Source organism: Cervus elaphus, chromosome 9, assembly GCF_910594005.1.
Source record: "Cervus elaphus chromosome 9, mCerEla1.1, whole genome shotgun sequence".
Classification (NCBI taxonomy): domain Eukaryota; kingdom Metazoa; phylum Chordata; class Mammalia; order Artiodactyla; family Cervidae; genus Cervus; species Cervus elaphus.
Window position 1 is genome coordinate 4,978,803 of NC_057823.1, and position 27,329 is coordinate 5,006,131.

A 27,329-nucleotide genomic window follows, 5' to 3' on the forward strand; every position below is an offset into this window, starting at 1 on the left:
TGTCTTTTCACCTTACTTATAGTTTCCTTTGTTGTGCAAAAGCTTTTAAGTTTCATTAGGTCCCATTTGTGTAGTTTTGCTTTTATTTCCAATATTCTGGGAGGTTGGTCATAGAGGATCTTGCTGTGATTTATGTCAGAGAGTGTTTTGCCTATGTTCTCCTCTAGGAGTTTTATAGTTTCTGGTCTTACATTTAGATCTTTAATCCATTTTGAGTTTATTTTTGTGTATGGTGTTAGAAAGTGTTCTAGTTTCATTCTTTTACAAGTGGTTGACCAGTTTTCCCAGCACCACTTGTTAAAGAGGTTGTCTTTTTTCCATTGTATATCCTTGCCTCCTTTGTCAAAGATAAGGTGTCCATAGGTTCGTGGATTTATCTCTGGGCTTTCTATTCTGTTCCATTGATCTATATTTCTGTCTTTGTGCCAGTACCATACTGTCTTGATGACTGTGGCTTTGTAGTAGAGTCTGAAGTCAGGCAGGTTGATTCCTCCAGTTCCATTCTTCTTTCTCAAGATTACTTTGGCTATTCGAGGTTTTTTGTATTTCCATACAAATTGTGAAATTATTTGTTCTAGTTCTGTGAAAAATACCGTTGGTAGCTTGATAGGGATTGCATTGAATCTATAGATTGCTTTGGGTAGAATAGCCATTTTGACAATATTGATTCTTCCAATCCATGAACACAGTATGTTTCTCCATCTGTTTGTGTCCTCTTTGATTTCTTTCATCAGTGTTTTATAGTTTTCTATGTATAGGTCTTTTATTTCTTTAGGTAGATATACTCCTAAGTATTTTATTCTTTTTGTTGCAATGGTGAATGGTATTGTTTCCTTAATTTCTCTTTCTGTTTTTTCATTGTTAGTATATAGGAATGCAAGGGATTTCTGTGTGTTAATTTTATATCCTGCAACTTTACTATATTCATTGATTAGCTCTTGTAATTTTCTGGAAGAGTCTTTAGGGTTTTCTATGTAGAGGATCATGTCATCTGCAAACAGCGAGAGTTTCATTTCTTCTTTTCCATTCTGGATTCCTTTTACTTCTTTTTCTGCTCTGATTGCTGTGGCCAAAACTTCCAAAACTATGTTGAATAATAGTGATGAGAGTGAGCACCCTTGTCTTGTTCCTGATTTCAGGGGAAATGCTTTCAATTTTTCACCATTGAGGGTGATGCTTGCTGTGGGTTTGTCATATATAGCTTTTATTATGTTGAGGTATGTTCCTTCTATTCCTGCTTTCTGGAGAGTTTTAATCATAAATGAGTGTTGAATTTTGTCAAAGGCTTTCTCTGCATCTATTGAGATAATCATATGGTTTTTATCTTTCAATTTGTTAAGGTGGTGTATTACATTGATTGATTTGTGGATATTAAAGAATCCTTGCATTCCTGGGATAAAGCCCACTTGGTCATGGTGTATGATTTTTTTAATATGTTGTTGGATTCTGTTTGCTAGAATTTTGTTAAGAATTTTGCATCTATGTTCATCAGTGATATTGGCCTATAGTTTTGTTCAAGTATTCAATATTCTTCCTGACACTATCTATTTATTCTGTCTATTATTGAGTAGGGATGTTAAAATCTCAGCTTCAATTGTAGATTTGCCTGTTCTCATACTTCTATCTTTCTTGCTTCATATATTTTGAAACTCTGATATTTAGATAGCACATGTTTAGGATGATTATGTCCTCTTAATAAACTGACCCCTTTGTCATTGGAAATGCCCCTGTTTATCAGTTCTGAGAACAATGTAGACATGCCAACTTTCTTTTTTTCATCTTTTTGCCTTACCACTATTTGTGTTTGTATGCTTAAATAGAGAGTTCTTTGTTGGTTCTAGCTTTCTTATCCAATCTGAAAGTGTCTGCCTTTTCATTGGGTTCTTTGGACCATTTATATTTAATGTGATTATTGATATTATTAGATTGAAATTGACCACCTTGCTATTTAATTTTTATTTATTTCATATGTTTCTCATCATTTTATCTTCTTTTTCAGACATATTTTGGGCTAATTGGGTATTTTTTAGTGATTACACCTTATCTGCTTTGTTGACATATTAGCTATTAATATATCCCTGTGTTTAGACCTTCATTTAGGTATAATCATATACATTGTATTAATTTTTTTATTGTTGCCTAAAGCATTAAAACAATTTTGGAAACATTAAACAATATACATTTGTTATTTTAGGGTTTCCATGAGTCATGTTCCAGGGAGAGCTTAACTGGGTCCTCTCCTCAGAGTCTCATAGGCCTGGAGTTGGAATTTCATCTGAGGCTTAGGATCCCCTTCCAAGCTCATGTAAATGGTGTCAGACTTCATTTCCTGGCAGCAGTAGTGCTCATAGTGACTTACTTTCTCAAGGACATCAAGAAGAGGCTGTGATGGAACTCTCAGACCTCTAGACCTTCTTTTTAAAGAGGTTGTCTGATTAGGTCAGGCTCACCCAGGATGAAAAGGCACAAAGATAGGACACTGAAACATGAACTCCCCGGGTTGGTAGGTGCCCAATATGCTATAGGAGGTCAGTGGAGAAATAACTCCAGAAAGAATGAAGAGATGGAGCGAAAGCAAAAACAACACCAGCTGTGGATGTGACTGGTGATGGAAGTAAAGTCCAGTGGTGTAAAGAGCAATATTGTGTAGGAACATGGAGTGTTAGTTTCATCAATCAAGGCAAATTGGAAGTGGTCAAGCAGGAGACGGCAAGAGTGAACATTGACAATTTAGGAAATCAGAGAACTAAAATGGACTGAAATGGGTGAATTTAACTCAGATGACCATTATATCTACTACTGTGGACAAGAATCCCTTAGAAGAAATGGAGTAGCCATCATAGTCACCAAAAGAGTCTTAAATGCAGTACTTGGATGCAATCTCAAAAATGACAGAATGATCTCTGTTTGTTTCCAAGGCAAACCATTCAATATCACAGTAATTCAAGCCTATGCCCCAATCAGTAATGCTGAAGAAGCTGAAGTTGAACAGGTCTACAAAGACCTACAAGACCTTCTAGAACTAACACCCAAAAAGATGTCTTTTACATTACAGGGGACTGGAATGCAAAAGTAGGAAGTCAAGAGAAATTTGGAAAAACAGGCAAATTTGACCCTGGAGTACAAAACAAAGCAGGTCAAAGGCTAACAGAGTGTTGTTAAGAGAACCCACTGGTCATAGCAAATGCCCTTTTCCACCAACACAAAAGAAGACTACACATAGACATCACCAGATGGTCAATACCAAAATCAGGTTGATTATATTCTTTGCAGCCAAAGATGGAGAAGCTTGTACAGCCAGCAAAAACAAGACTGGGAGCTGACTGTGGCTCAGATCATGAACTCCTTATTACTAAATTCATACTGAATTTGAAGAATGAATTGAAGAAAGTAGGAAAATTGACTGAAATTGAAGAAAGTAGGGAAAAACCACTGAACCATTCAGGTATGACCTACATCAAGTCCCTTATGATTATGGAGTGGAAGTAAAAAATAGATTCAAGGGATTAGATCTGATAGAACGCATGAAGAACTATGGACAGAGGTTCATGACATTGTATAGGAGACAGTGATCAAGACCATCCCCAAGAAAAAGAAATGCAACAAGGCAAAATGGTTGTCTGAGGAGGCCTTACAAATAGCTGAGAAAAGAAGAGAAGCTAAAGGCAAAGGAGAAAAGGAAAGATATACCCATTTTAATGCAGAGTTCCAAGGAATAGCAAGGAGAGATAAGAAGGCCTTTCTCGGTGATCAATGCAAAGAAATAGAGGAAAATAGAATGGGAAAGACTAGAGTTCTCTTCAAGAAAATTAGAGATACCAAGGGAACATTTCATGAAAAGATGGGCACAATAAAGGACAGAAATGGTATGGACCTAACAGAAGCAAAAGATATTAAGAAGAGGTGGCAAGAATACACAGAACTATACAAAAAATATATTCATGACCCAGATAACCAAAAGGGTGTGATCACTCACCTAGAGCCAGATGTCCTGGAATGCAAAGTCAAGTGGGCCTTAGGAAGCGTCACTATGAACAAAGCTAGTGGAGGTGATGGAATTCCAGTTGAGCTATTTCAAATCCTAAAAGATGGTGCTGTGAAAGTGTTGCACTCAATATGCCAGCAAATTTGGAAAACTCAGCAGTGGCCACGGAACTGAAAAAGGTCAGTTTTCATTCCAATCCCAAAGAAAGGCAAAGCCAAAGAGTGTTCAAACTACCACACAGTTGCACTCATCTCACACGCTAGCAGAGTGTGAGCTCAGAATTTTGGAGCTCAAAATTCTCCAAGCCGGGCTTCAACAATATGTGAACCATGAACTTCCAGATGTTCATGGTGCATTTGGAAAAGGCAGAGGAACCAGGGATCAAATTGCCAATATCCATTGAATCACTGAAAAAGCAAGAGAGTTTGAAAAAAGCATCTAATTCTGCTTTATTGACTATGCAAAATCTTTTGACTCTGTGGATCACAGCAAACTGGAAAATTCTTCAAGAGATGAGAATGCAAGACCACCTTATCTACCTCCCAAGAAATCTGTATGCAGGTCAAGAAGCAACAGTTAGAACCAGACATGGAACAACAGACTGGTTCCAAATCAGGAAAGGAGTAGGTCAAGGCTGTATATTGTCACCCTGCTTATTTAACTTATATGCAGAGTACATCATGAGAAATGCCAGATTGGATGAAGCACAAGCTGGAATCAAGATTGCTGGGAGAAATATCAATAACCTCAGATATGCAGATGACACCACACTATGGCAGAAAGTGAAGAAGAACTAAATAAAGAGCCTTTTGATGAAAGTGAAAGAGGAGAGTGAAAAAGTTGGCTTAAAGCTCAACATTCAGAAAACAAAGATCATGGCATCTGGTCCCATCACTTCATGGAAAATAGATGGAGAAACAATGACAGACTTAATTTTCTTGGACTCCAAAATCATTGAAAGATGGTGACTGCAGCCATGAAATTAAAAGATGCTTGCTCCTTGGAAGAAAAGGTATGACCAACCTAGACAGCATGTTAAAAAGCAGAGACATTACTTTGCCGACAATTGTCCATCTAGTCAAATATGGTTTTTCCAGTAGTCATGTATGAATGTGAGAGTTGGACTAAGAAAGCTGAGTGCTGAAGAATTGATGGTTTTAAACTGTGGTGTTGGAGAAGACTCTTCAGAGTCCCTTGGACTGCAAGGAGATCAAAGCAGTCCATCCTAAAGGAACTCAGTCCTGAATATTCATTGGAAGGACTGATGCTGAAGCTGAAACTCCAGTACTTTGGCCACCTGATGTGAAGAACTGACTCATTGGAAATGACTCTGATGCTGGGAAAGATTGAAGGTGGGAGGAGAAGGGGATGACAGAGGATGAAATGGTTGGATGGCGTTACCGACTTGATGGACATGAGTCTGAGTAAACTTCAGGAGCTGGTGATGGGACATTGTGACCTGGCGTGCTGCAGTCCATGGGGTCACAAAGAGTTGGACATGACTGGGCAACTGAACTGAACCCAGCTGATTAAGGCGCTTGATTAAATTTGCAAAATTCCCTTCACCTTTGCCATATAACTTAACCTAGTCATAGGAGTACCATCGATGATATTCATGGGTCTCAGCCACACTCAAGAAAAGGGGATTCACAAGGCATGTACACCAGAGGCTGGGAGTCTGGAGGGCCATTCTAGAATTCTTCCTGCTACAACTTTAGCTCAGCACTGTCTGCCTTCAAGTAGTCCTGTGCTAGTTCACATACAGTATGAGCGCCCGATGCCAGGGTACTTCCCTTGTCTCTCAACCTTTGTGCTTGTATTTGTTTCTTAGAGTTGTGTAACAAAGTACTGGAAGCTGGGTTGGCTTAAAACAGCAGAAATTTATTCTCTCATAGGGTAGAAGTCCAAAATCAAGGTATTAACAGGACCATGCTTTCTCTGCAACCAACAGGAAAATCCTTCCTTGCCTCTTTGTAGCTTCTGGTGGTTTGCCAGACGTCTTTGACAGTTCCTTGGCTTGCAGCTACATTGTTGCGTGATTTCCTCTCAAGTGTGTCTGTGTCTTCAGATGACCATCTGCTTTTAAGGACATGAGTCATATTAGGTTAGTGGCTCGCCTTACTCTAGAATGACGTCATCTTAACTAATTAAATCTACAGTGACCCTATTTTCAAATAATGTTACATTCAGTGATACTAGGGGCTAGAAATTCAACATGTCTTTTGGGGGACACATTACAAAACTATTGTCATATGTTGTATTTCCACATATTTACAAACCCCACATACATTATTTTTGCTTTGCACAGCCAATTACATTTTAGAGATACTTAAACAAAAGGAAAAAATGTCTATATTTATCCATGTAGTTCATGTTCTTGCTTCTTTTATGTAGGTCTGGGGTGGGATTGAGGTTGAACAGGCTTGGCACATCCCTAGACAGCAGCCTCTTGACCACCAGTAATGAGGGGCAGAGTAGCCCCAAGCTGGGTATGCAGCCCACCATGGCCACACAGGCAGGGCATGTGGGGCCCCTCCTCATCTCCTCTCTCTGCACTTAGTAGTATCCCTCTGGGTACAGCTCATATCAGGCTTTGTCTTAACAGTGATGGTTTTCTACCTCATGACCCCTCTTCATTTTTCTAACCAGTTGAATTTAAGGGTTAATGAGTGGAAGGGAGCCCAAGCCAGACTTTGGGGAGCTGGAAACAGGCTCTTTCTCCACCTGAGTGCCGGTTGCACAGGCGTCTTCACTTTGGGAGTGAAGACACTTCACCTAGCTGCACACTTCAAATGTGTGTGCATTTTAGGATATATGCTATACTGCACTAAAAACTTAAAACACAAACTAGTAACAATAACTAAGACTGGAAGAGAAGTTGAGGGTCCCAGGGGCCCTGCTTGCAGGAGTGGACTTGCTGGTCCCCTGGGCAGGAGCTGGGTCCTGGGCTGCTTGTCAGTGGCCAACACGTGGCAGGGGCTCAGCTCCCTCAGGGGATAGACCGGGACCTGGGACACAGAGGTGATGAAAGGACTCCAGAAGCTGTAAGATGTTGTACACATGCCAGGCTGAACCCCTAAAGGGCAGTTTGTGTTACAACCATTTTGAGTCTTGGAACTCTTCTCAGAGAGCAGTGGAGGCAACACTGGTTTCAGAAAAGAGGTGGCGTTGCAGCTGTCGGGCGCCTGAAGACAGTGGCTGGGCCGGCCCGTGCATCGGTTTCTGCTTTGACAAATGACCTGGAATCAGTCGCCCCTGCTTTTCGTTCAGCCCACATGTGCACGGCATTCTTCTGTGTGTTATGATGGCCTCAGGCCAATGAGTGCCTGGAGAGAGAGGAACTGGCCGCCTTCCCCAAAGCTGACGGCTCCCGTAAGTTCCTCCTCCTGGTGCCTGGTGTCATGCTCCTCCTCCATCACCTGTCTGCGCTCCATTTGTCTTTCCTTCCTTTTTTCCCAAAATGAAGAAACCCTTTGATGCCTCTTTGTAAAAGTAATACAAGCCATTGAAGCAGAAAGTGTCAGAAATGTAGAAAGCTCCTTCCTTTTTTCCCAAAATGAAGAAACCCTTTGATGCCTCTTTGTAAAAGTAATACAAGCCATTGAAGCAGAAAGTGTCAGAAATGTAGAAAGCGGTAAAGGAGAAACCCAAGCCACCCCTTAGCCTGTTAAGGACAAGAATCACTGAATGTGGTGGGCTTTCTCTCTGGGCTTCCCGGATGGCTCAGCTGATAAAGAGTGCCTGCAATGCAGGAGATCCGAGTTTGATCCCTGGGTTGGGAAGATCCCCTGGAGAAGGGAACTGCTACCCACTCCAGTATTCTGGCCTGGAGAATTCCATGGACTGTGTAGTCCATGGGGTCACAAAGAGTCGGACATGACTGAGCGACTTTCACTTTCTTTTTTTCCCTCTGGGTATGTGGAGGTATATTTTTCTTGTGCAAAACTTCACTCATTCTAAGCATAGCCTGAATTATAACTGGCTTTTCTCAGTCCTCAGCTGCAGATGCACCCATCATCCCCTGTGCTCCTCTGACTACTGCATGGTGTTCTGTTGAAGAGAGGGATGACCCTTTGCTTAGCCAGTGCCTGTGGCCAGGTGCAGTGTGGTGGATGTCCTTGTTCTTGGCAGGCGCCATCGATGGTTGCACTCTGCCTGGATAGGGCCTCAGAGTAGTTACTGTGGTCAAAGGTGTACATCCGTGCCAGCTTCTGCCTTCGCTCTGGAGCCCGTCCTCCAAACGTTGGTGCATCACACAAAGGGTCACCGTGCCCTCATGCTCTCCTCCTCCGTCCATGTGGCTGGCCCAATAATCAGCCTTGTCTTCCTCCACCGCTCTACTCTGGGCTTCCCCCCACTCCCACATCTTCTTCCTGCGGTTTCCCTCATGTCAGTCAAGTCCCCCAGATGGCCAAGTGCCAGCCTGAGTAGCCGCATCCTTGCCGTCCACACATCAGCGTGGCCTGTGGGCATCCCCTGCCCGGTCTGCCCGGGATGCAGCCCACTTCTTCCAGCCCCTGATTCCAGCTCATCCTACAGTCATGACTCTCCCTCTGTCCATGCTTCACCCAGCAGAGACCTACCGGGGCCATCCCCCAACACTTGACCAAACCTTGCTCATCCCGTGCCCCGAGGTGAGGGTGCCCCTCACCTGGCTCGCCACAGCGGCCTTGCTCTTCTCGGCTTGCTCCCTTCTCTGGGCCGTGGCACCTGCTGCCTCCCTGAACAGCCCTTCCCCAACTCCCAGGATGCCCCTCCCATTCTGATCCTTCCTTCCATTGAGTTTCAGAGCAGATGTCGCCTAGGCACGTCAGCCTGTGAGCTGGGCTCCTTAGATCCTCTTCCATTAGAAGAGAATGTAAGAGGGAAAGTGACCTCCCCAGAGACTCACAGCTAAGGACCAAATGTATGACTGCCCTGCTTAGCCCGTGTGTTCCCACAGCCCATAGCTGATGGGGTGTAGCCCACCCCCTGCTGGTGACGGTGAACTCCAAAACCAAGTCTGTCTCCAGAGCCTCAGGTCTTTGGATTCTTTGCATTGCATGTGCGGAAACTCAGCTCAAGCAGACGGAGCTGAAGCACAAAAGGGGAATGTCTTTGCATCTATAAATAAAAAGTCTAGGGATGTACCTATGGCTAATTCACATGATATTTGGCAGAAACCAACACAATATTGTAAAACAATTATCCTTCAATTAAAAATAAATAAATATTTTAAAAACTAAACAGAAAAGTCTCGGGGTGGACATCAGACATGGACAGATCTGGGACGTGGCCTCTGGCTCTACTTTCTCCACTTGGGCTTCTTTTACGAGAAGGCCCTTGGCAGCCTTACATTTACCTCCTGTCCTTCCTTTCCCCAAGCAGAAGGCAGAGTCTCTGCTCCAACAATTCAAATTCATGTCCCAAGAATTGTCTGCTGGCCCACCCCAGTGAAGTGCCTCCTCATGGATCTATTCCTGAGTCTGCGGGTGGCACGCAGTGAGTGGCTTGCTCTGAACCACACGCCCATCCCAAAGCACTGCAAGGAAAGCTAGTTCCTACCCCAAGTAGCCACTGGGGCCATATGCCCTTAATACCACAGGCAAGCACGAGAGGACAGAATGGTCTCTGTTGCCGTAAGGAGGAATAGATGCTGAGTAGGCAGAAGCCACAGAGGCCCGTGACCTTGGACAGCAGCAGCAGAGCCAAGTCTTGGTGTGGACAAGACGTAATCTAGGTGCTTCCTCTCACTTCCATGCCCTAGCCTCACTTAGTCCTGGAACCACTGCAGCCTGGCCAGAGGGACTTTGCAGACCCTCACCCGACGGCCTTTGCTGAGGCTGCTGGGACTGAGAGGAGGCTAGAAATGGAGCCAGCTAAGAGGCTGCTTCCTTAGAGAAACTGTTTCTCTAAGGAAACCCCTGTTGTCCTATGGCCGTTGTTAAGTAGCTCCTGTTGTTCTATGGCCTTTAGGCTAGCATCCCCCTCCCTGCCCCTCTGCCAGCCACTCCTTTCTCTCGCTGAGAGTCTCACCCCCACATCTCAGTCACCCACATGCTGTCAAAGTTGTCATGCCTGGAAGCCCCCACCTCCAGGACCAGAGGGGGCCAGGAGGGTGCGCAGATGGGCCTGGCCTGGACAGCTAACATTGCCAGTGCAGTGATGTTTTCACAGTGTCTTTGTGGCAGAGTCTTTCTGAGGTGTTAGCCCCAGAAGTGGCTGTCCTCTGAGCAGCAGGGCCCATCTGCACAAGCGGTGATTCCTCCAAGCCTTATCCTGGTGAGTCTTGGAGTTGTGACATGTGGTGCCTGGGCTGGCCTGGCAGCCCGTACAGAGCCTGGACTTTGTTGTCCCAACAACACGGCTGCTTGGGCCAAGATGAAAGTAGCACTCAACGTGGCTGGACCATTCAGTGCCCTGCCAGCCCCTCTGTGGGCTGGAGCCCACGTGGAACGTGTACCTAGGGGAGGGCATGGCCTGTGTGGCCTCTGCCTCAGGGGCCACCTGCTGCTGGAGGTTGTGGCCAGCTGAGGCTCAAAGACATGGGTTCCTGTGGGTCTCGGGCATGTGAAGGAAGCAGCTTGCTTCACCTGAGAGACTCTCAGACTGGAGGACCTTTAATCCACCTCAGCGCCAGCCGTTGTCTTCAGGGGCCAGCAGTGCTGAGGACTAACTGCAATACTTTAATTCAGTCTTCAGTAACTCCAGCAATGCTGAGGACTGACCGCCATAACATTATTCACTCTTCAGTCACTGACATGTGTCCACATGTTTATTTGAACACATTTTAAAAAGCACATGGCCAGCACATTAGACCTGTGAGTTCATAGATATTATCAGTAAGAATGATACTAATTTTAAAATGTGAATTGATACGAAGAACATGACCAAGTGAATAGCTGTGCAGAGAGTCGTCAGGCCTGGAAATATGAAAATGGTCCTGGAATGTGTCATTCAGAAAACACTGGAGTGAAGGGTTTCACGTCCTAAAGGCCCTGAGCCTGGTTCTTGGAGGGCTGCAGGGGGCTGCACAGAACAAGTGTGCAAAAGACAGGTGTGCACAGGGGAGCCTCACCCCTGTCACCCTTCTGATAGCTGGCATATAGGTGTCCCCAGCCCTGCGAAGACTTCTCCTCCTGGTGGCTGTCCTCACTTCTTCACACTCCTCCTTGGCGACTCCTTGCACTGAGACATGTGGCCCAGGGCCCAGCATGGAGGAGGTGGGATGAGCTGGATTCTGCATCACACACTGTGTGCTGGCCTGGCTCCCCCAGCTCCCCACACTGCAGTGCACAAGTCACTCAACCAGGGTTGCCTCATATGAAACGGGGAGGATGAGAGCAGTGGCATGGCTAGACACAGAGGTTTGAGGGAGGAGGTAACCGTATCTGGGCTGTGAGGCAGCTGACTCACACCAGGTCTTCCTGTCCACAAGTGAGGTGGTGTGCTGTATCCACTTTATTAGGAAGCTCTGAGGGGGCTGGGCCTTGTCCAAGGGCTCTCAGATGGGTGGCAGTCAGAGGGTCCCCACCTCTGGGACTCCTCTAGGTGGAGGATTTGGCTGGTTGGGCATCAGAACCACCTGGGCTGTCCACAAGCTGGCGTGAGACCTAGGCATCTGCAGTTTCCAGGAATGCAGCTCCAATTGATGACCAGCCTTCCCCAGATACTGAGGGCAGAGACAGATGTCCAATGCTCACATCTTATCAGGATGACCCTATCCCCAGGATGTGGTGTTGGAGAAGACTCTTGAGAGTCTTGAGAGTTCCTTGGACAGCAAGGAGATCAAAGCAGTCCATCCTAAAGGAAAGCAGTCTGAATATTCATTGGAAGGACTGATGCTGAAGCTGAAGCTCCAATACTTTCACCACGTGATTCGAATAACTGACTCACTGGAAAAGACACTGATGCTGGGGAAGATTGAAGGCAGGAGGAGAAGGGGACAAGAGAGGATGAGATGGTTGGATGGCATCACTGACTCAATGGACATGAGTTTGAGCAAGCTCTGGGAGTTGGTGATGGACAGGGAAGCCTGATGTGCTGCAGTCCACAGGGTCTCAAAGAGTCGGACACAACTGAGCAACTGAACTGAACTGAACCCCCAGCGTGAGAGGTTTCAGCTTTTGAGGCAGAGGCTCACTGGCTTTTGCAAAGGTGGCCATGCCCAAGTGGCGTCTTTACACAGGACTCAAGTTCTAACATCATTGCCTCCCTGACTACCTTTTAGGACAGTGGCTGGGGAGGCCCTGCTCTGCCTGGACCCCCAGTGTCAGCCATGTGCACAGCCTCTACTGCCTGTGATCTGAGGAGCCCCCCATCCAGCCTGGGCCTTTCCCCACACAAGCTGCCTGGGTCTCTGCATAGAGAACCTCTCAAGTCAGAATTCGTCCTGGCTGTGGGCTACCCCAGACCATTTCAGAAGTCAATAAAAGCCCAGTATTAGTTTGAATCCATGGAAGGGGTGGGGGCTATCTTGTCCCCCACCCAGTCCAGCTAGGTGACCTAGCACAGGTCAGGCCCTCTCTCTGAGCCTCAGTTTCCCCTTCTGTGACAACCATAACGCCCCTTCTATGTCCCCTGTAGGTGGAACTGCTTCTCAGCAGGCCTAGAGGGAACCAGATTCACAGTCACATTTGTTCACATGCTACATGGTGTTGGCCGTGGATGAGGGCCCCACACGTCCAGAGGCTGCAGCACAGGCCAGGGACTAACCCAGAATGCCCAGTGGAGCCACCGGTCTGGGCCTTGGATACACTCATACATCCTCCCAGCCTCTCTGACAAGAGCCTTTTCTCTGTCTACTCAAGGTTCCTGAGAGAAGCCGGAGAAAAACAGTATGTTTCTTTGTTTTATTATAACATGGATGACTTCATCTTCCCAGAAAAGACAACAACGAATTTGTTAAAGTTCAGCTGTGAGAACTTCCTCTTATAGCAAGAATGAGAGGTATTTATTTAAAAGCAGCTTCTTGCTTCTCGGAGTTATTTTCAGATGAGTGGCCCTGCCTGGTGTCCGTCTATGGGGGAGGAGGCTGCGGCGCTCTCTCCTGGTCATTCAGCTGCCCAGTTCTCTGGGACCATCCCATGGGTTTTAATTACTTCCTTCAGATTTCCAAATTCAGGGAGAAATGAAATTATTTCTCTGTCTATTAAGATCTTTCCTGCCTTTCGGCTGGAACCGCCATCTTCCAGTAATTTGCCAAAATAAGCAACACAAGGGGGAAGAGGAGGGACACCGCTGCATGATCTCTAGGCCTTCTAGAAAACCTGGAGCTGTTCCTTTGGCCACATACATGCGAATCTACAAGAAGGGTGATATTGTGGATATCAAGGGAATGGGTCCTGTTCAGGAAGGAATGCCCCACAAACGTTGCCGTGGCAGAAGTGGAGGCGTCTGCAGTGTTACCCAGCATGACGTTGGCATCATTGTAAGCAAACAAGTTAAAAGCAAGACTCTTGCCAAGAGAATTAATGTGCATATTGAGCATATTAAGGACTCTAAGAGCCAAGATAGCTTCCTGAAATGTGTGAAGAAAAATGATCAGAAAAAGAAGGAAGTCAAAGAAAAAGGGACTTGGGTTCCGCTGAAGCGCCGGCCTGCTCCACCCAGAGGAGCACACTTGTGAGGACCATGGAAAGGAGCCTGAACTCCTGGAGCTGATTCCTATGAATCCATGGCATGATGGGTGTAAAAATAAAGACCTAGACTGTACAAATGTTTCTCTTACTTGAGTAGAGGTGTTGTGTCCCTTCCCCAAGGAAATGCTTAAGGCACATTTTAATTGTGTCCAAATTCAGTGGGTGATGTGTTTTGAAATTTAGTGCTTTTTCTTCCTCAAAGATGTAAGATAGCTTGCTGTTCAAGCTAATAAACTGCTATATATATATGTGTGTGTATACATATATATATATCTTTCCAGACCCTTGACAGACATCTCTAGCTAGAAGCAAACAGTCCTAAGGAGTGATGTCTGTGTGACCTCCAGAGAGGTGCAGTCAGTGTGATGGTCTGGTCTCTAGTCTCCCAGAACACCAGGTCCCCTGAGGTACCCACACCCTAGGTGGCCACAGAGGGTTTAATCAGGCCAGCCAGAGTGATGGCAGACAGATGATGGGGACAGCGAGGTGCTGGCCTCCCTGGGTAGAAGGACAAGTGCCAGGAAGGAGTGGATGCTTGATGTGGCTGGCTCTTCTGAGCTCTTGAGTAAAGGCAGAAATGCTGATTCTCATGAAAACCCTTGTGTAAATAAGGTTAGCAGATCCACCATTTACAGGGGCAGGACACCTGGACCCCTGCTTGTCAACCTCTTGATTTACCTAGAGTGACCATTGTGGATGCACTTGTCACCTGTCCGCCTGGATCAACATGAGGGACAGAAGTGGTGAACTTCACTCTCCCTGGCCGTGAATAAGTAGGTGAGAGAGCCAGACAGGGACCACAGGCCTTGCCCAGGGACAGATTGCCCAGAGGCAGTCTGTGAATGGCATGGGAGCCCAGAACGGGAGCTGTGGCCATTAGCAGGACTGAGAGGCTTGAGTCAGGCTCCCTGGAGGAAGGCTCTGCCATCCAAGAAGAGAGTACAGCCGTCCAAAGGCCTCGAGGCAGGGAGGGTCCAGAGAGGCGGGAATGGAATGTTGGTGGGCAGATGGAGGCCACACACGTGGGGAAGAGATCCAGGCGGGCTCCAGCTCCCAGGGGGAGCCTGGCAGGAATTCTGGAGAAGGGAGAATGTGGACCCAGTTCTTTTCAGGCTAGGGCAGGAAGCCCCTGACTGGGCTTGACAGGAGGGTCTGAGGGGAGTCAGTGGGCAGCAGCACCTGTGAGTTTTGCACACCCCAGACTGTCCTAACTGCTGGGGATCCCTACACCTCCATGCCCCCACTTCCTCAACCACCTCGTGATTCCTGGGCCCTGACCAAGGCAGCTTAAGGTGCACTTGGCCAGCTCAGAGAGGCCTGAGCTCAGAGAAAGGCCGGATAACCCAAGTGGCAGTGGGAGGCTAGGCAGCCGGGGCAGTTCCTGCCTGAAGGAGGCAGAGGAGCAAGCCAGTGTGACCTCCTGGCCAGGAGCCTGAGTGCCTCTCATCACAGAGTGGGGCAGCACCATGTGACTCTACTTCTGACCCCAGTAGATCCACCAAGGCGGGCTATTATGAGCCCACTTTATAGATGTGGAAACTGAGGCTCATACAGGTGAGGAGGCTGTTCCACTACCAGGCAGTGAGGAGGACCCCCTGCCTGCTCTGTGTAGCCCACGGAGCACATCCCCAAGCCTCCCAGGCTTGCCTCCCCAGATACTGAAACAAATCCCAGAAACCACAGGAATAAAAAATAAAGCCTTTATTTTTACCAACTGTTTCCTGTCTTTGAAAATGCCTGAGAGGTTTTTGTCAAGAGGTGTGGGTGACTCATGCAGAACTTGGAGATGCGATTAGCTATTTTTGCCTCAGACTCCAAAGACAGATGGGCAGCATCCCTGTGGGTACGCAGGCAGTGGGGCTGACCCTCAGCAGGGAGGCAGGGCAGTGGTCGCCATGCACAGTGGCCTAGGCAGTCCCAACGTTGCCAGCATTGATGAAAGCAAATCTGTCCCCCAGAAGGCTGGCTCTGGGTTTGCTGGGGTGTTGTTATCTCCAGGCTTATGTTGGCTTCCAAGGCCACAGGAGGTGGGGACCGTGGTCCTTGTTGATGTCCCCTTCCTTCCAGTCTGCAGTGCCTGAACGTGAGGCTCCTCCTGCCCTCCACCTCTAGGCGAGCAGGCCCCCAGGCCTGGGACCCCATAAATGGGGTCCTGATTCACACCTTCCAGGTTCACCTGAGGCCTGCCTTCAGGGCTCAGCCGTGGAAGCTGAACGTCCCAGGCTCTGTCATCACATTCAAGACTCAGGCCTGATGACAAGGAAGCCACAAAACCTAAACTGAGAATGGGTTCCTCCTCTGGTGCCAATGGGGTCCTCCCTCCCTCAGGAGGCTCTAGCAGTGGGGATCCCACTTCTGGGCTGGAAGAGGGCCCCAGGATGCCTGGAATGGGGAGCCATGGCCCGGGTCTCACCATGTGGCCCCTGAACCTGGAACTGGGGCCGTGGCTTCCGACTTGGTCTGTCTCCAGCTCTCTGGGGCTTCCCTGGTGGCTCAGATGGTAAAAAATCTGCCTGCCATGTGGGAGACCTGGGTTCCATCCCTGGGTTGGGAAGATGCCCTTGAGGAGGGCCTGGCAACTCACCCCAGTGTTCTTGCCTGGAGCATCCCCATGGACAGAGGAGCCTGGTGGGCTACAGTCCTTGGGGTCACAGAGAGCCGGACACAACTGAGCAACTAAGCACCAATTCTCTGGGACTCGAGGGCCCCAATTTGGGACGGCTCTATAGTGCCTACAGGAGCCCCTGTCCTCCAGGCTCTAACTGGGCAGGGCCCATGAAGGGTCATCTGCCATCAGACCTGATGAGGAGGAGAGCAAGGGAGGAACATGACCCGGCGGCCAGTGCAGCCCCTCGGCTGAAGCACAGAGTGGCTCGGCCGAGGCCTGGGGCCCTGAGAGCCATCAGGAGGCTCAGCGGGAGAGAAACCTGGGGACGGCTGACTCTGATTGGTCACAGGAGGGTGGGGAGCCTCACTGGGATGGGTGCTCCCTCAGGGCCCAGGCGGGGGCCTGGGCAGGACAGGCAGGGCTGTGCCTCTCAGCTGGTGGGTGGGGGTTGGGAAAAGACTCAGCTGAAGAACAGCTAGCGCTTTCATTTCTGCGTCCTTGATTCACGCATCCCAGTGACAAATGTGTTTTTCACACAGTCTTGAAATTCACTCTCTGGTAAATAAGACGCTTGTTTCCCCCTCACAGAACAAGCCACTCTCCTCCCTGGCAGCTGTCGCCTGGCTGGCCGGCCCCGTGGAGCAGTACGGTCACCACTGGTAGCCTTGGCCACTGGCCAGGCGCCCCTGGGCACTTTCTCTGCCCTCCTTGGTCGGGAGGGCAGTCACCTCCTCGGGGCTGTTGTTTGTTCATTCATTCATTCCTTTATTTAGCCCTTCAGCAAGTGCTAGGTGAGCCCTGTTCCAAAAGTTGGTGGTGCAGCCTTGAGTAGGGCTGGCAAAGCCACACCCTCAAGAACTCAAGGTCACATGGGGAGAACAGGGGACAAACAAGTAAATAAGATACACAATGACTTCATGCCACAGGAATATGAAATGGGGAGGAAATGGCAGCCAACTCCAGTATTCTTCCCTGAAAAGTACCAAGGACGGAGGAGCCTGGTGGGCTACAGTCCGTGGGGTCTCAAAGAGTCGGACACGACTGAATGGCTAAGCACAGCACCAGCGTGGAGGATGACGGGGCAGTGAACGCCATGTGAACCTGCGGTCAGAGAAGGCTTCCGTCGGGGATGAGAGGGAAGCAGCCGGTGAAGGCCTGGGGGAAGGGTGTTCCCGGTGGGGGAAGCCCTGAGGTGGGAATAAGCGTAGTGGACGCAAGGAAAGGATTCGGGACGAGGTTGGAGAGTGGGCTTGGAGCCCCGTTGGTGGGACTTCACGGGGCATGAGAAGGACTTCAGAGGAGGGCCCAGCCGTTCCGTGGGGTGTGACCAGTGACGGTTCTGATCAAGGTCCAGTGCTGCGCTGGGCACGGTCACTCACAACCTCTCCATGCGTCATGAAGTATGGGGGGAAATTGTAGTTGCCTTAAAGAAAGACAGCTGCTGGGAAGGATGATGATTAAAAAGACCCGCAGCAAAGAAAAATGCAATGCCATTGTAGACAGCTGGCCATGGGATTGCAGATTGTCCTGCTGCCCTTGAGAATCAAGAAATGGGCACTGGAATATGTTACCAGTGTGGATCCACAAGTGCAAGGTTAAAGTAGACCCAGCTCCTGGTGAACTTCCTTTTGCAAAATGTTTTGTTTGTGGGGAAATGGGACATCTGTCCATATCTTGTCCTGTTAATCCCAAAGGACTCTGTGTTCATGGTGGTGGCTGCTGACTGTGTGGCTCTGTGGAACATTTGAAGAAAGATTGTCCTGAAAGTCAAACTGAGATCAAATGATCACAGTTGGTCACTGGGGCAAAAGGAATGAGTGCAGACTATGAAGAAATTTTGGATGTGCCTAAACCACAGAAACCCAAAACAAAGATACCTAAAGTTGTTAATTTTTGATGATTAGTACTGTTGTTTGTTCAACTTTCTGAACTGGGCCTACTTCACAACTTAAGCTGGACTGTCCCTTGGAGGCCTGTATTGTATATATCAGTATAATTCAGGTATGGCCAAACCAGTTCCTGAGTTCAGTCCATCAAGGAGCATTCTGCCATTGTTTGGAGAAATTCACTGGAAAAAGTATAAGAGGTTTAAAATGGATTTTCTACAAGAATATATTTTTGACCAACAGAACTTAGGTGTAACTAAGTGGCTATATGCCTGATTGTAACATCTTTTTTTGTAATCATCCTTTTCTTAAAAACAAAAATATATATTCATATAAACTATCCCTAAACATAGGATAACCACTTTACACTTGGAAATACATTTGTGGCCCTATTATTTTCTTGGTTCAAAGTATCAATTTATTATTATGTTAGAACTTTATTTACACTTGCCACAAATGTATTATTTTTAAAATATTAAATAAAAACTCATTTTCAATTAAAAGAACAGGACATGGAACAATGGACTGGTTCAAAAGTCAGAAAAGAGTACATCAAGGCTGTATATTGTCACCCTGCTTATTTAACTTATATGCAGAGTATATCATACAAAATGCTGGGCTGGGTGAAGCACAAGCTGGAATCAAGATTGCCATGAGAAATATCAATAACCTCAGATAGGCCGATGATACCACTCTAATGGCAGAAAGCAAAGAGGAATTAAAGACCATCTTGATGAAGGTGCAAGAGGAGTGAAAAACCTGAAACTCAACATTCAAAAAACTAAAATCATGGCATCTCGTCACATCACTTCATGGCAAATAGATGGGGAAAAAATGGAAACAGTGGCAGATTTTATTTTGGGGGGCCCCAAAATCACTGCAGATTGACTGCAGCCATGAAATTAAAAGATGCTTGCTCCTTGGAAGAAAAGCTATGACAAACCTAGTTCAGTTCAGTTCAGTTGCTCAGTCATGTCTGACTCTTTGCAACCCCATGGACTGCAGCACGCCAGGCCTCCCTGTACATCACCAACTCCAGGACTTTACTCAAACTCATGTCCATCGAGTTGGTGATGCCATCCAACCATCTCATCCTCTGTCATCCCCTTCTCCTCCTGCCTTCAATTTTTCCCAGCATCAGGGTTTTTTCAAATGAGTCAGACTTTCGCATCAGGTGGCCAAAGTATTGGAGTTTCAGCTTCAACATCAGTCCTTCCAATGAATATTCAGGACTGATTTCCTTTAGAATGGACTGGTTGGATCTCCTTGCTGTCCAAGGGACTCTCAAGAGTCTTCTCTAACACCACAGTTCAAAGGCATCGATTCTTTGGCACTCAGCTTTCTTTATAGTCCAACTCTCACATCCATACATGACTACTGGAAATGCCATAGCTTTGACTAGACAGATCTTTGTTGGCAAAGAGATGTCTCTGCTTTTTAATAAGCTGTCTAGGTTGGTCATAACTTTTATCCCAAGGAGCAAGCATCTTTTAATTTCATGGCTGCAATCACCATCTGCAGTGATTTTGGAGCCCAAAAAAATAAAGTCTGTCACTGTTTCCACTGTCTCCCCATCTACTTGCCATGAAGTAATGGTACCAGATGACAAACCTAGATAGCATATTAAAAAGCAGAGACATCACTTTGCCAACAAAGGTCTGTATAGTCAGAGCATTTGACTATATATATATATAAATGTATAGGCATTTCCAGTAGTCACATACAGATATGAGAGTTGGACATTAAAGAAGGCTGAGTGCCAAAGAATCGATGTTTTCAAAGTGTGGTGTTGGAGAAGACTTGAGAGTCCCTTGGACTGCAAGGAGATCACACCAGTCAATCCTAAAGGAAATCAGCCCTGCATATTGATTGGAAGAACTGACACTAAAGCTGAAGCTCCAATACTTTGGCCACCTGATGCGAAGAACTGACTCACTGGGAAAGATCCTGATGCTGGGAAAGATTGAGGGCAAGAGGAGAAAGGGGAGACAGAGGATGAAATGGTTAGATGGCATCACCAACTCGATGGACATGAGTTTGCGCAAACTCCTGGAGATAGTGAAGGATAGGGAAGCCTGGCGTGCTGCAGTCCATGGGGTTACAAAGAGTTGGACATGACTTAGAAACTGAACAACAGCAAACCAAAGCACAAAATAGACTGCTGTCCATGTCTCAGATTAGCTGCTGCATGGCACATAAATTTGAACATCAACTTAATGGCTTTGAAAATAAAACTAACATTAAAACCACAACCCCATCAGAGCTTTAGGAACAAGCCCCTCTGAATCAATTGCCTGCCAAAACAATAGCATACATATTCTCCACAGGATTTTTAAAAGAATAAGAATTTGTAAACATAGTATTCAAAATGTCTATAACACCATCCAAAGTTACTTTACATGTGAAGAACTAGGAAATCTCAACTCACATGGGAAAAGATAGTGAATAGATGTCAATGCTAGGATAAACGGAGAAGGCAATGGCACGCCACTCCAGTACTCTTGCCTGGAAAATCCCACGGATGGAGGAGCCTGGTAGGCTGCAGTCCATGGGGTCGCTAAGAGTCGGACACAACTGAGCGACTTCACTTTCACTTCTCACTTTCATGCATTAGAGAAGGAAATGGCAACCCACTCCAGTGTTCTTGCCTGGAGAATCCCAGGGACGGGGGAGCCTGGTGGGCTGCTGTCTATGGGGTCGCACAGAGTCGGACATGAGTGAAGCGACTTAGCAGCAGCAGCAGCAGCTAGGATAAAACCAAGCAAATTCATATTAATCTGCCAAAGACTTTAAACCAGCTATTCTAAAAATGCTCCAACAAGTAAGGGCAAACACTTCTGAAATAAATAGAATGATAGAGTATATCAGCAAAGAAATAAGAGATATAAAGAACCAAATGGAAATCTTAGAACTGAAAAAACAACAATAACCCAAATCTAACAGAATTGGAAATGAGAGAGAAAATGATCAGTGATATTGAAGAAATTATCCAGAAATTAACTAGAAATTATCCAGTCTGAACAATGGAGAGAAATTGAAAGAAAAATTAACAGAACTTGCACCTCTAGAATAACAGCAGAAGTCTAACACTTATGTCACGAGAGTCCCAATAGGATAGGAGAAAAAGTGTAATTCTGAAAAAGTGTTTGAAGAAGCAATGGCTGAAAGCATCTCAGTTTAATCAAAGATCTAGATCCACATATTCACAAACCCCAAAACAAGGTGTATTCCAAACAGAGTAAAACATAAAGGAACTCGTGCCCAGATACATCATAACCAAACCACTGAAAAATAAACACAAAGAAAAAATCTTAAGAGCAACCAGGAGAAATGATGCTTTACTTACAAGTGAAGAATGCATCACGTGATTGTGGTTTTCTCACTAGAAACCAAAGAGGTCAGAAATAGTTGAAACAACATTTTTTGACATGCTGAAAGAAAAGAACTGTTAACCCACAGTTCTAGAGCCATTGAAAAGATCATTCAGGAATGAAGATGTTATAAGAAACACTCAGGTGAAAGAAAACTAAGAATGTGTTGCCCACAGACCTGCTCTTTTGCATCGTTAAAGGAAGTTGCCCTGGCAGAAAGGAAATGATGCCAGAAGGACACTTAAAACATCTGGAATGAAGGAAGGGTAATAGAAATGATAACTGTCTATACAAATACAACAGACTATTCTCCCTTTGAATTTTTAACATGTGTTCGATGGTTGAAAACAAAGATGATAGCATTGTCAGATGAGGTTTTCAGTGTATGTAGATGTAACACATGCTGCTGCTGCTAAGTCGCTTCAGTAGTGTCCGACTCTGTGCGACCCCATAGATGGCCACCACCAGGCTCCCCCATCCCTGGGATTTTCCCGGCAAAAGTACTGGAGTGGGTTGCCATTGCCTTCTCCTGTAACATGAGATTCTTACAATATAGAGGAGAGCAGGTAAAGCACCCTAATGGTGGCTAAGTTTATTTCACTTGAAGTGGTGAAAAATATTGATTCTAAATAGACTATGAAAGGTACATACAAACATACTTCATTTTATTGCACTTTGCAGATGTTTCATTTTTTACTAATTGAAGGTTTGTGGCAACTCAGTGTCGACTTAAAAAAAATAGTCACAACCTAAAAGTTAAGAGTTATGTTTTATTTGGTGGGAATTTTTAGGACTTCAAGCCTGGGAGACAGCATGTCAGGTCTCAAGTCACCCTGAGAGAACTGCTCCAAGGAGGCAGTAGGTGAGGGGGGAGGAGCCAGGCTATATAGAAGTTTGCAACAAGGGGCAGGTAATCTGAACATTAAAAGATTGTTGTTAATTAAGGGAAACCAGATAGCTCAATAAATTTAGCACTTTTCTGTGTATGGGAAGATGCAAGAGTCCAGGCTCACTGCAATCAGTCATTTCATGCGCATCTCAACTATCTGGGGCCAATTTTTCAGTGCAGATCACAGGTATTGTTCCACAGGTGTTCTTCCTGTTTGCCCTGGAGAGCTGGAATCGCTGATGACTGTGACGTTCTTGTTTATTGATAATGGCAGGAAATGCTCCATTTCTCACCTGTGTCAAGCAGTTTATCCAACAGCCTTTGCTCACTTTGTGTCTCTGTGTTACATTTTGTTAACAATATTCCAAACTATTTGACTATTACTATAATTGTTATGGTGGTCTCTGATTAATGATCTTTGATGATACTATTGTCTTGAGGTACCACAGACAGCACCCATAAGGTAACAAACCTAATGTATATATCCTGACTGCTCCACCAACAGCCTGTTCCCCAACTCTCCCCCTCTCCTCCAGCCTCCCTATTCCCTGAAACACAACAATATCGAAAGTAGATCAATTATAACCTTACAAGGTCCTCTAAATTTTCAAGTAAAAGCAAGAATCACACATCTCTCACTTTAAATCAAAAGCTAGAAATGATTACACTTAGTGAGGAAGGCATGTCAAAATCCAAGATAGGCTGATCGGTAGGTCTCTTGTGCCAAAGTTAGCCATGTAGTTAATGCAAAGGGAAAGTTCTTGAAGGAAATGAAAAGTGCTACTCCAGTGAACACACAAATGATGCAAAAGTGAAATAACCTTATGGCTAATATGGAGAAATTTTAGTGTTCTAGATAGAAGATCAAACCAGTCACAACATTTCCATAAGCCAAAGCCTAATCCAGAGCAAGACCATAACTCACTTCAGTTCCGTGAAGGCTGAGAGATGTGATTTTGAAGCCCAAGAAAGTAAAGGCTGTCACTGTTTCCATTGTTTCCAATCTATTCGCCGTGAAGTGATGGGACCAGATGCCATGATCTTAGTTTTCTGAATGTTGAGTTTTAAGCCAACTGTTTCATTCTCCTATTTCACTTTCATCAAGAGGCCCTTTAGTCCCTCTTTACTTTCTGCCATAAGGGTGGTGTCATCTGCGTATCTGAGGTTATTGATACTTCTCCCGCAATCTTGATTCCAGCTTGTGCTTCATTCAGCCTGTCATTTCATATGATGTACTCTGCATATAAGTTAAATAAGCAGGGTGACAATATATAGCCTTGACATACTCCTTTCCCAATTTTGAACCAGATCATTGTTCCATGTCTGGTTACAATTGTTGCTTTTTGACCTGCACACAGGCTTCTCAGGAGGCAGGTAAGTTGACCTGGTATTCCAGTCTCTTTAAGAACTTTCCACAGTTTGTTGTGATCCACAAGGTCAAAGGCTTTTATGTAATCAGTGAAGCAGAAGTAGATGTTTTTCTGGAATTCTCTTACTTTTTCTTTGATCCAGCAGATGTTGGCAATTTGATCTCTGGTTCCTCTACCTTTTCTAAATCCAGCTTGAACGTCTGGAAATTCTTGGTTCATGTACTGCTGAAGCCTAGCTTGAAGGATTTTTAACATTACTTTGCTAGCATGTGAAATGAGTGCAATTGTGTGGTGGTTTAAACATTCTTTGGGATTGCTCTTTTTGGGGATTGGAATGAAAACTGACCTTTTCCAGTCCTGTGGCCCCTGCTGAGTTTTCCAAATTTGCTGACATATTGAGTGCAGCACTTTCACAGCATCATCTTTTAGGATTTGAAATAGCTCAGCTGGAATCCATCACCTCCACTAGCTTTGTTCATAGTGATGCTTCCTAAGGCCCACTTGACTTCACATTCCAGGATGTCTGGCTCTAGGTGAGTGATCACACCATCGTGGTTATCCAGGTCATTAGGATCCTTTTTGTATAGTTCCTCTGTGTATTCTTGCCACCTCTTATTATCATCTGCTTCTGTTAGGTCCACACCATTTCTGTCCTTTATTGTGCCCACCCTTGCATGAAATGTTCCCTTGGTATCTCTAATTTTCTTGAAGACAACTCTAGTCTTTCCCGTTCTATTTTCCTCTATTTCTTTGCAATGATCACTGAGGGAGGTTTCCTTATCTCTCCTTACTATTGTTTGGAACTCTGCATTCAGATGTGTATATCTTTCCTTTTCTCCTTTGTCTTTGGCTTCTCTTCTTTTCTCAGTTATCCTCAGACAACCATTTTGCCTTGTTGCATTTCTTTTTCTCGGGATGGTTTTGATCACTGCCTCCTGTACAGTGTTATGAACCTCTGTCCATAGTTCTTAAGGAGCTCTGTCTGTCAGACTAATCTCTTGAATCTATTTCTCATTTCCACTGTATAATTGTAAGGGATTTGATTTAGGTCATACCTGAATGGTCTAGTGGTTTTCCCTACTTTCTTCAATTAAAGTCTAAATTTTGCAATATGGAGTTCATGCTCTGAGCCACAATCAGCTCCCGGTCTTGTTTTTGCTGATTGTATAGAGCTTCTCCATCTTTGGCTGCAAAGAATATAATCAATCTGATTTCAGTGTTGACCATCTGGTGATGTCCATGTGTAGAGTCTTCTCTTGTGTTGTTGGAAGAGGGTGTTTGCTATGACCAGTGGGTTCTCTTGGCAAAACTCTGTTAGCCTTTGCCCTGCTTCATTTTGTACTCCAAGACCAAACTTCCTTGTTATTCCAGGTGTTTCTTGACTTTTGCATTCTAGTCCCGTGATGAGAAAAACATCTTTTTTGGTATTAGTTCTAGAAGGTCTTGTATGTCTTCATAGAACCATTTGATTTCAACTTCTTTGGCATTAGTTGTCAGGGCATAGATTTGGATTACTGTGACATCGAATGGTTTGCCTTGGAAATGAACCGAGATCATTCTGTCATTTTTGAGATTGCACGCAAGTACTGCATTTCAGACTCTTGTTGACTTCGAGGGGTATTCCATTTCTTCTAAGGGATTCTTGCCCATAGTAGTAGATACAATGGTCATCTGAATTAAATTCACCCATTCCAGTTCATTTCAGTTCACTGTTTCCTAAAATGTCGATGTTCAGTCTTGCCATCTCCTGTTTGAGCACTTCCAATTTACCTTGATTCATGGACCTAACATTCCATGTTCCTATGCAATATTGTTCTTTACAGCATCGGACTTTACTTTCACCACCAGACACATCCACAACTGGGCACTGTTACCACTTGGGCTCAGCCTCTTCATTCCTTTTGGAGCTATTTCTCTGCTCTTTTCCAATAGCATATTGGGCACCAACCAACCTGGGGAGTTCATCTTTCAGTGTTATATCTTTTTGCCTTCTCATACTGTTCATATATTCTCAAGGCAAGAATGCTGAAGTGTTTTGTCATTCCCTTCTCCAGTGGATCTCATTTTGTCAGAACTCTCCACCATGACCTGTCCAGCCTGGGTGGCCCTACACTGCATGGATCATAGTTTCACTGAAGTAGACAAGGCTGTGATCCATGTGATCAATTTGGTTAGTTTTCTGTGGTTATGGTTTTCATTCTGTCTGCCATCTGATGGATGAGGACAAGAGGCTTGTGGAAGCTTCCTGATGGGAGGGACTGGCTGTGGGGAAGACTGGGTCTTGCTTTGGTGGACAGGCCATTCTCAGTAAAACTTTAACCCAATTTTCTGCTGATGGATGAAGTTATGTTCCCTCCCTGTAGTTTGTCCTGAGGCCAAACTACGGTAGGGTCATGGCAACCTCTTCCAAAAGGACTGTGGCAGTTAGTGTCACTGACCCTGTGGCAGACCACTGTCAACCTCCACCTCCACCGGTGACTCCTGGACACTCACGGGCAAGTCTGGCTCAGTCTCTTGTGGGGGTCACTGCTCCTTTCTCCTGGGTCCTGGCGCACAGGTTTCGTTTCGAGTCTCTGTTTCCCCAGCCCTGCGGAAGCTGTGTGTGCGAACCCCACTGGCCCTCAGAGTCAGATTCGCTGTGGGCTCTCAGTCCCTTTGCCGGAGCCCCAGGTTGGGAAATCAGAACTTTCGCAACAGTGCAAGAACTTCTTTGGGATAATTGTTCTCCGGTCTGTGGGTCGTCTGCTCAGTGGCTTTACACTGGGGCTAATGGCGACCTCCTCCAAGAGGATTTACGCCATACACTACGCCTCCCAGGTCTGCTGCAGCCAGGCCACGGCTGACCGGTGCCTCTGCAGGAGACACTCAAAGGCTCAGTCTCTTGTGGGGGTCACTGCTTCCTTTCCCTGGGTCCTGGTGACACAAGGTTTGGTTTGCGCCCTCTGAGTGTCTCTGGCAGGTATGAGGTTTGATTTTAAATGCAGTTGCACCCCTGCTACCATCTTGTTGCAACTTCTCCTTTACCTTTGGACATAGGGTATATTTTTTTTGGTGGGTTCCAGCATTCTCCTGTTGATGATTTTTCAACAGCTAGTTGTGATTTTGGTATTTTCACAGGAGAAGATGAGCACACATCCTTCTATTCTGCCAAATGCTCATTTACCCCTCCCCCAAATCCTAGGGCCCTTAAGAACTATGCTAAATCTACTCTGTGTGTGTTGTATCTCTGAAACGACAAAACCTGGATGACAGCACATCTGTTTACATCATGGATTACTGAATATTTTAAGCCCATTGTTGAGACCTACTGCTTAGGAAAAAAGATTCCTTTGAAAATATTACTGCTCACTGACAATGCCCTTGGCCACCCAGAAGCTCTGATGGAGATGTACAATAAGATTGATGTTGTTTTCATGCCTCCTAACACAATATTTATTCTGCAACCATGAACCAAGGAGTAATTTCAACTTTCAAGTCTTACACTTTAAGAAACACATTTTGTAAGACTATGTGTGTATGCTCAGTCACTCAGTTGTGTCTGACTCTTTGTGACCCATGGACTATAGCCTGCCAGGCTCCTCTGTTCATGAAAATTTCCAG

The 27,329-nt window shown here is 45.7% G+C and overlaps 1 protein-coding gene and 1 pseudogene across 5 annotated transcripts in view; both read left to right on the top strand.

The window, feature by feature from the left end:
* The window catches only part of RASGEF1C (RasGEF domain family member 1C), a 94,254-nt gene that overhangs the window by 12,425 nt on the left and 54,500 nt on the right, over positions 1-27,329 (top strand). The gene's annotated exons all lie outside the window — the stretch shown is intronic.
* On the top strand, positions 17,455-18,183 carry LOC122699126 (annotated as a pseudogene).